The sequence below is a fragment of the Balaenoptera musculus genome, chromosome 6 (genome assembly GCF_009873245.2).
Source record: "Balaenoptera musculus isolate JJ_BM4_2016_0621 chromosome 6, mBalMus1.pri.v3, whole genome shotgun sequence".
NCBI lineage: Eukaryota > Metazoa > Chordata > Mammalia > Artiodactyla > Balaenopteridae > Balaenoptera > Balaenoptera musculus.
The window spans coordinates 53,624,509-53,633,899 of NC_045790.1; positions in this window are offsets into that span (position 1 = coordinate 53,624,509).

Consider the following 9,391-nt stretch of genomic DNA (forward strand, 5'->3'; position numbering starts at 1 on the left):
ACTAAGAATAAATTTAAGAAATTTGATGCATACCAAGCGAAAACCTTCGAGATTTTGCTCCTTCTGGTTTAAGTCATCTGTATTCCTTTGCGTATGAAGTGACATGGCAGGTGTGTGGAGATGATTTTTTAAATTACATCTTATAAATGAGAACTCATTTCTTTGGGTAGGACAATATTTAGCACTTTTCTAGCAACATTACACTTAACAGCAGAGTTTAGGTAAGGCGATTAGCTTTCTCCTTTTCCTCTCCCTGAATTTTTGACTCATTTTATACAAGTTTCCCTGCTACTTCCTGTGCTGGGTTGGAGCAGGGTAGGTAAGGTCTGTTTTTCATCTTGCAGTGAGCTGCTCCAAATTCTTTTGACAGGCACCGGTTGGCAGAATATTCAGCCTTGAGAAAATAAGCATTCACACACATGTACTGCTCCAATGGCATTTCTGGTATTTTAAAGTTTGTGGAGTAAATGTTTGCTGTTTCTGGGTCCCTCTAAACTATGAAATAATATCTAAAGTTTGATTTTCTCTTGCAGACCAAGAGGTTTTGTGATGAAAATCTTAAAGATGCCATTCTTTACTTACAGGGGCTAAAGAAAGGTAGTAAATGAAAATGAGATTTTTTTTTTTCTGTGACAGTTGCGTCACTTCCATCCTACTGAGAGCAGCAGAGCAAACATAAGAAAGAAAGTCTGTAGTGTTGCACACTAAGGTATAAGACATTGGAGCAAATTTTTGTTTTGTTTTTAATGATGCTTTGGAATGGCCAATGAATGCTGGATTCAGTAATAGGAATCGTTACACACAGTTCAGTCTCCTTAACAGTTGGCTCAGGACTGAGAATGTGGGTGTTCCCTGTAGTGAACAATGTCTTCACAACCCCACTGAGAATCGAGGTGCAAATAAGATGTCGGGCCAAGAAGGAAGATGCTGAAGTTTGTGAGTGGAGAGCTCAGGGGGACTTAGGTGAGAGAGTAAGAAGAGGGAGAGAAATAAACTGGATTTGTTTTTCCCCTAAATCAAGGAACTCTTACTGTTTGAAATGATAATCATTCTTTGACCTCTTCAGAAAGCCGTCTCCCATGCCCTCTTACATCTGGGTTCAACGTGTCTCTTAGGTGCTGCCTGAGCTCATTTGGCATGAGAAGCTGGATTGAAACCACTTCTTTCTCCTGTCACCTCTGTGCTTCTTGAGGTCAGACATTGCATCTTTATCATCATTACAGAGCCTAATCTAAAATAGCTTCTCAGAGTATATTTGTTAAATTAACTAAATATATATATACATTATTGAAATTAGTTATACCTAATTATAAGGAAAGTGACTTAGGCCATTACCATGTAATCTCTTCTAGCACGAAGCATAGAATTGCATTACTGGTAGCATGAAGTTTCCTAAGTATGGGATATGTGTATTACATGCTTAATGGTGATACGTAAGAAATGCACACTCCTGCAACAAAACGATTCCAAAGAATAAACAGAATTTTGAAAAGGTTGCATAGGGTGCTAAGATTAGAGAGGTGGGGATCCATTGCAGGAGACATTCATCACCAAGGGCGGTGAACTCTGGTTAGAGACCGACTTTGATCAGTATAGGGGCTATGGAGCAAGTTGCAGTCATACCAACCCAGACCCAAAACACGTATGAGAAGGCCATAGGACAAAACAAAGAGGATCCAGACAAGAGAGGAATTACCCTCTCATCAGAAAAGTGTTGAGGGCTGCCATCAGTTACTAGACGAGGTGAAACTGGAGTCTGATACATCCCACACTGAATGGAATCTCGCTCATTGCATGTATACAGACGTAAGTGGCCACACGTGTAGTTCTCTTCAGAGAGGGGATTTACTCACTCTAGACAAATTCTTGTGTTGCCTTCATGAAATCCCAAGTTAAAAAGCCTCTGTACTTATTGTTGTATGTAGAACCTGACTCAGAGGATGGTTAAAGTCTAGAATTTAGTGCTCAAGGTGAGTATAACTCCTGAAGCAGCCCACTTTAGCCTAAAAAGGCTTCTTCCTTTGTTCTGAAGGTTTGGCAATAATCCCACATGACTGGGCACCTTTATAGCCTGCTTTTTCCACAATTTCAATGCAGATTTAGGTTCATCTCCTCCTTTACCCAGCCACCTGCAAGCTGACATGATTGCAGAGACAAGAAATAAGCCAAAAGAGGTGATTCTGTTGAGGTGATTTTAAAGTATTTTAATCATTAATAACAACACAAAATATGAGAATTGCCAAAACTAATGCAATTCTTCAAAATCTTAGAGTATAAAAACTGTTTAGGTTTTAAATTATATATATTTGGCTATTAAAACAAAATATTTGCATATATATTATCCTCTTTTTCAATTATTTGTATTTTTCAATCTATGTAGCTTCAAGATTCAAATACTGCAACTTTTATAATGAAAAGGAAAAGCCCTCTTTCCTACCTTTCCTACCTGCTCAAATTCTTTTAATGTATTCTGTAATTTATGTTCATATTTCTAAGTTACACGTATTTCTTTATTTACATATTTCTATTTGTATTATGGAAGGTTAGAGTTTAGCAGTCTTATATCACCCATGTCTTTTTCCCTTCCTCCATTTTTTTTCAGTAAAAATAGACCATAATTTGGTTGAATCAGTACTCAGTATCTCCGTAATATGATTATGTAAGTGTGGTTTATTGCTTAGCCAGACATTGTACTTCATTCACACAGATCACACTTCATTTCCTGTAAAACTTGTTTGTTCTAACTGCAGGTATTTTCCTTCCTCTTCTGGCTGGTTTTCTCTGCTCTTCTCACTTTATAATTCAATATTCCACAAGTCTGCAGTAGAATTGTAAATCCTTCTGACTATGACTTTAGACATGGACAAACACATTCAGCATTTCCTGGGTTCCTTTTTGGTCTGGAGTTCAGTCGTGTCCAGAGCAGGGTGGCCGCTTTCTGGCCTGCACTGTCAACCTCTGCTGCCTCCTGCTGACTCCTCTGGCCACTTTCCAATCAATTAAATACATACATTGACAAGACAGTTTCAGTGAATGTAGTAGGCAGTATTTCTAGGAAGGTCCCCCCAGATTTCACATCCCATCATTCCCAGAACCTGTGATTGTGATACTATCTCATGATTATGTTACCTTAAATGGCAGACTTGACCTTAAGCAGGGGAGATTGTCATGTGAGACTTTAAAAGCAGAGGATTTTCTCCAGTTGGTGTCAGAAGAGGAAGGCCAGGGAAAATCAGATTCAAAGCACAGGAAGGATTTGATGCACCTTTGTGGGCTTGAAGATGGGGGTGGGGATGTCAAATGATAAGAAAAGTGGGTGTTGTTTAAGCCAAAAGGGGCTCCCAGCTGACCACCAGCCAGAAATCAGAAAATAGCTGCCTCTGAAGGCAGGATGGGAGAGTCAGGATTGGCTAGAAAGGGCCGGGAGAGATCCTTCTGGGGTGATGGAAATATTTGATGTCTAGTTTGCTTATGGTTTCGTGGGTATGTGCAACTGTCAAAACTCATTGAACTGCGTACTTAAGATCTGTGCACCTTTCTGTATCTATATTATACTTGAATACAAATAAATTAAAATGAAAATTAAGTAAATTCCTCTGTAATCATCCAAGGTTGAAGTGATCTCTGGCACCTCTGAACTGCTCTGCATTGCTAGGTATCAACATGTAAAAAAATTCCTCAGGCAGTGAAACTGGAGCTGCCTCGTGACATTTCACTTACTGTTTTGAACTTCTTAAATCTTGTCTAGCCACTCACTTTTTAACATGTTTATTTCATCTTGCCTCTCAACCCCAAAAATGTTATGAGCTCTTTGATGGCAAGGATATCACAGTTCCTAGCAAAATACCTCTTCCAGGAAAAGCGTTCGATAAATAATTGGTGATTTGGTTAATTTATACAGGGAAAATAAAGGGAAGAATACGTGACAGAAAAGGGAAAGAAAAGAATAACAAATAATAAATTGCATATGTCTAACTTGATTTTTGATAACAGTTTCAACTTTATCTGCTTTTCAAATATCCTTTTTTTTTTTAGCTAATAGAACTCCCATATTTAAATACCATGTTCATAACATGGTTATGATTACATGTTTAATCACTGAGTAAACTCCTAAATCTTGTCTCTTAAGGCAGCTAGACTCTTTTTTCTCATCTTCACAAAATGGCTCCCTTTTGGGAAAACCCTGTGTGATCTTTTCTTTCTTTCCTAAGCATCAACGCTTCTTTTATAAGCAGTCTCCTCTCCTACTGCCACTCTGAAATAATCTAAATTGGTGACTTTAATTCCTCCTTGAAGCACTATCTTTCCTTAAGTAGACAGTAAAGCTTCTGTAATATTATTGACTTCTGTTAATATCAGTGTGTGATCAAGTTTTAAATATATATAATAACATTTTTGTTTAATAAAGACTTCTAAAAAAATCTTTTAAGTGGATTTAATTATAGGAGGGGTTCATGAAATATATTTATAATTATACTTTATTACATTAAGAGTACAAGGTAATAAAAATAGGGCTTAGCCATAGAGCAGTATAAAGGCCTAGAATTATAAGAAAGTATCAGGAATAATTGAGTTTATTAAACATCAGTACTCTGCTCCATTTTCCAGTCCACTAATCTATTCAGTCTATTTTTAATTAAAACTCACTGTCTGCTGTAATCTTAAACTAATCCTTGAAAATTGGAGACATGGAAAAACAGAAAGGAAAGTGGTTCTTGTTGACAGATGATAGAGAACAGTATCTACACTTTTCAGTTTATCGCCTGATAATTTTGGAAGTCTGAATTACCCTCAGATGGCTCTCTGATATTTTGTTTCATCCTCAAATAAGGGGCTGTGACTCTCCATAGTGGTGCCTGTAATTTAGCTTTGGCTTTAGTACTTTCCTTGTCTCAGATGGATGTAACTGAGGACCCAGTTGAAGGCTGAATAATAGAAATATTGATCATGCTGATGTCTTACAAACTAAGATGGTTGATGCTTTGAGACTTCAAAAGACCTGGATTCCACATGCCTGCTAGGTCATTGTTCTTACAAATAAACCACAGTTGTGCTGATACAGTATCTTCTTTCCTGGGTCAGAGTCTAGATACCACTACTCTGCATACATGATCTATAGTTTGCTTATTTTTCCACCACAGCACTTACCTGGAGGTATCTGTGCTCATGTCCCATAGGAAGGAGAGTAGATATAATATAAAATTACCATTTAAAAAATGTAAGTCACTATAAGTCCCATACATAGCATAATGTGGCAAGTTTCTTAAACATGATGACCTGTGGTTTTCCCATAGGATGAGTTTGAGGATTAAATATAACATATGTACATTTTTGTTTAAATTTTTATCAAGGCCAGTTTACACACACAGTATTTATTCTGATGAATTTTAACAGTCTATATACCTGTCTAGGTGAGGTTGACTAGAGGAGCCCAATTCCATGATACTGAGACTTGGAAAGACCTGGATTCCAAATGCCTCCGAGGTCTGTGGCAGGTGGAGTTAATTCCATGAACCTCTTTGCCTTTCAAGTTCTAATTCCAGCTGAACTTCTTGCTTTCCACATACCATTCCCAATACAGTGAGAAACCCAGCACTTTTTTTGACTTTCATATTCAATACATTTGTAAATTCAGCAGTCTTTTTTCTGAAGATTTGTAGATGTCTGTGGCAGAAAAGACTGGCTGTCCACCAAGGTTTTGTGCTTCTCCTTCCTTGCAATAGCTGTTTCTGGAAGGAGCTACCTAGCCAGGACATAGTTCCTGGCATAGATTAGTTCTCTTTGCAATTCCTCTTCTCTCCTCTGACGCTGTGTTAATTTGGGGTGGGAATGTCCTTATAGCTGTTTAGAGTATTGACCCTCCCTTGGTCTGATAAACTCTTTTCTCCAGAGCAGTGCCGTTAAATAGAACTTTCAGTGCTGATGGAAATGTTGTGCTACCCAGTAATATAGCCACTGGTCATGTGTGACTTTGAGCCCCTGAAATATGATTAGTGTGCCTGCTAGACTGGATATTAAATTTTATGTAAATTACTTAAATTTAAACAGGCTCACATGACTAGTGACAAAGACTCTCTCCTTGACCAAACTTTAGTCGGGCTCCTCTAAACCCTCTTCTCAACTAGACTTTGACCTTGACGTTTGTCCTTGTCAGGACAAATCTGTTCTTATAGCTTTAACTGCTGACGAGCTCTGGTCTAGTGTATTACAGACATAGCCCCTGTGATTAAATGCTCAAGGAACTCCTCTGACTCTTGTTTTCCTTTAATAGTAGATGAAACCTTTTTTTCAATCCTGGGTAAAAAAAGTTTTATTTGTATCCATGCACAGTTTTGTTGTCTTTCAATCTGTGTCACACAAACTTAAAGTGCAAAAAATAATTTGGAGATTTGGGGTTTCATCCACAGAAATTCTGATTCAGTAAAGCAGAGAAATGTTCCCCCAAAAGTGATTTTTTAAAAAGCATTCAGGTGATTTTGAAGCAGGTGGTCTGTAGACCAACTTCTGAGAAACACTGTCATTAGTGTTCTAAACTCCTGTGGTAAAGATTTGATGCCAGAGGTTATGAATAAGAATAAGAGGTTATGGAATAACCTCTTAAAACAAAATTTTTGTATTAAATTCAAAATTTTAAAACAAAAATTTAAAACAAAATTTTTGTATTAAATTCCATCAAAATTTAAGATTTAAAAAAGAAAAACAAAACCTTTTGTGCTAGAGCCAATGGTGTTGGGCTAGGTTCTGTTCTCCCAGGCTATGTTCAGTCTTCTTCTTTGGGATTTTTTGGTGGAAAAGGACAAAAGGCCCTGGGACTCTTAAGTTTTAAAAAGGAGAAAGAAGCCATGTGAATGGGTGTTTTGATTCTTCATTCCCTCTCCTACTTTATTCACTAAACTACTATTTTTGACCATTGACTATCTTCTAGGCATGATTTTAATTGCTGGAAATACAAATGTCACTTTCATGACATTTACTGTTTAGTGTATGAAAGAGGCAGAGGATTATTGAGCACTTAATATTTTTCAGGCACTCAAATTCGTTCCATGTATTGTATCATTTTAATCCTTTCCCAAGACAACTATATGGAGGTAGAGGCTGTTGTTACTCAAATAGAAAACATCAGAAGAAATCAAAACATTCTATATAGGAATCTCTAGGCTAGGCCACAGTGGTAAGGAAAGAGAAAAATTCTGACTGGGAGTCATGAAGGGCAATGAAAAGGGAAGCAGGTAAACCAATCCTGGTTGGAAGCCTGTAGAGTAGCGGTCCTGTTCTTTTTTCGCAATGTGGAATCAGACCTGACAGTCACCATGACCAGCCAGCTGGGTCATGGAAGCTGAGGATGATAGGAGCACTTGGAGGGACAGAGGACCTAGATTTCTAGCACTTTAGGTTCAATTCTGAAGTGTTTTTCCACAGAAAATTATTATATGTCAGTCATTCATTTCTACGGGGATGGTACACTTCACATGCATTGTGGGTTTAATTGACTTGTTCAGAAGAACATTCCTAATATACATGGTGGGATTAAAGCACATTACCTCCAGAATACAAAGTTAATCTTAGCTGTAAGAAACGAATCAGCCAAAATCACTGTGCATTGGATGAGATCAGTCAAATGCAAATACATCTCAGTGTTAATATGTAAATCTTGAGTAGCCAAGGAGGGGCACTGGAATAAAGAAGAATGACTTTATTAACATATATAAGTTGTAAACTGTTGAAACGTATTATATCCTGCCTAAAAAAAAGGAGAGAGAAAAAGAAAGACTAAAGGAAGAAATACACATAAAGCAAAAGGAAAAAAAAGGATACAAAGAAAGGAAGAAAGAATGAAGTGACAATGAAAGGGAATTGGTCAACTTGGAGGAAAGAAAAGGGCATTAAAAAATAGTCAGATCCATTGTCAGTGTGTCACCAGCAGTGACTAGGTGCTAGAAAGTTCTAGCTCTCCTATGTAAATATCTTGTCCTTACGATCCATACAGTAAGTTAATTCCAACAGTAGCTATGCATCAGCTTAACAAAGTGTGGTAACCCCCATTTTTAAGGTCAGCCAGAGACTTCCTACCTTGGCTCTGATTTCACTTGCTTATGAACCTAAATTTACCCTGATTTCTCCTGCCAAATTAAATTGTGAATACTAGGATCTTTGCATGTGATAAGTATACTTCTCATTGTAAATGGTTACATCTATTGTTAATGAGTTTGGTGGTTGAGAATCATCCTCTAGTAGTGACCAGCACCCTGTCTACTGAGTCAACATGCTAGGGCCAAACTCCAGACTAAGGTGATTTGACCAATGTCCTACTCCCAGGTTTCCAGTCCGACCTCTAGCCTCATCACATTTGGATTATGACTGAGGATTTTGAATCACAGCTTATTATCATTATTGTATTGATAGTAATTAACATGATCAGGATGAAAGGTTAGCATTAACTAAAAGCCCACTGTGTGTAGGTATACTGTAATATCCTTTGTCTGTGTTCTTATTTGTACTTCTTAGCAACCTTGTTAAGTGGTGTTGTGATCTTCAAAGAACGATCTTCTAAATTGGAAAGTTGTTTTCATCAATCAAGTTTCAGGATTTACATGGAACCATAGGTGGCAAAAGAGATGCCTGCCTTTTTAACCTGACCAGCAAGATCAGCTCTATCAATATTTTGATAGAGTTCACTTCTAGATTTCTCTCACATCTAAGAGGCCAGAATTATTTTCCATTTTATAGAAGAGAAAATAAGGCCCAGAATGTTAAAGTGCTAAACTAAACTTGTTCATATTAAAAAAAAATCTAGTTAGTGACAGAGCTGGGATTTTTACCCAGGTCTGCCTAATATCAGTTTATGCTTATTTCCTCTGAGACATGTTTACTGCCTAAACTTTGGTGAGAAAGGTATTAGTTTTGCATATAACTAATTAACTAACTAGACAAGCATGCATTCTTAATCCATTAAGCATAGTGAAGTCGGCCTGTGGGAAACTTGGGAGATCTGCATTTGGTTGTGAATTCTGAAAATACCACCTGCACCTTAAATATTTGCACATGTAGAAAGTGAGTCATGACTGTGGGAAGATTCTCCCCGACTTACAGTTTGGATTCTATCAATTTAGCATGAAAACTCTTCTGGCTTCCCCATACCCTCATCCATCCACGCCCTGGCATAACCTGCTTTTCTTCTACGGACAAAGGAATGAAGTGTCTGAGAGTGCTGAGAGGAACCTTGGATGCACACAGAGAATGAAAGAGTTGGGAAGAATAGAGGACAGAAAAGAGAAACAAAGCAATATGGCCTACACAAAATTATGGACCAACTATGACAGATTCCTATAAGTAATTAAAGAATAATGTTCAAGAGTAGGAAAAGTAGAATCCCTATAAATGACTCTTTCTG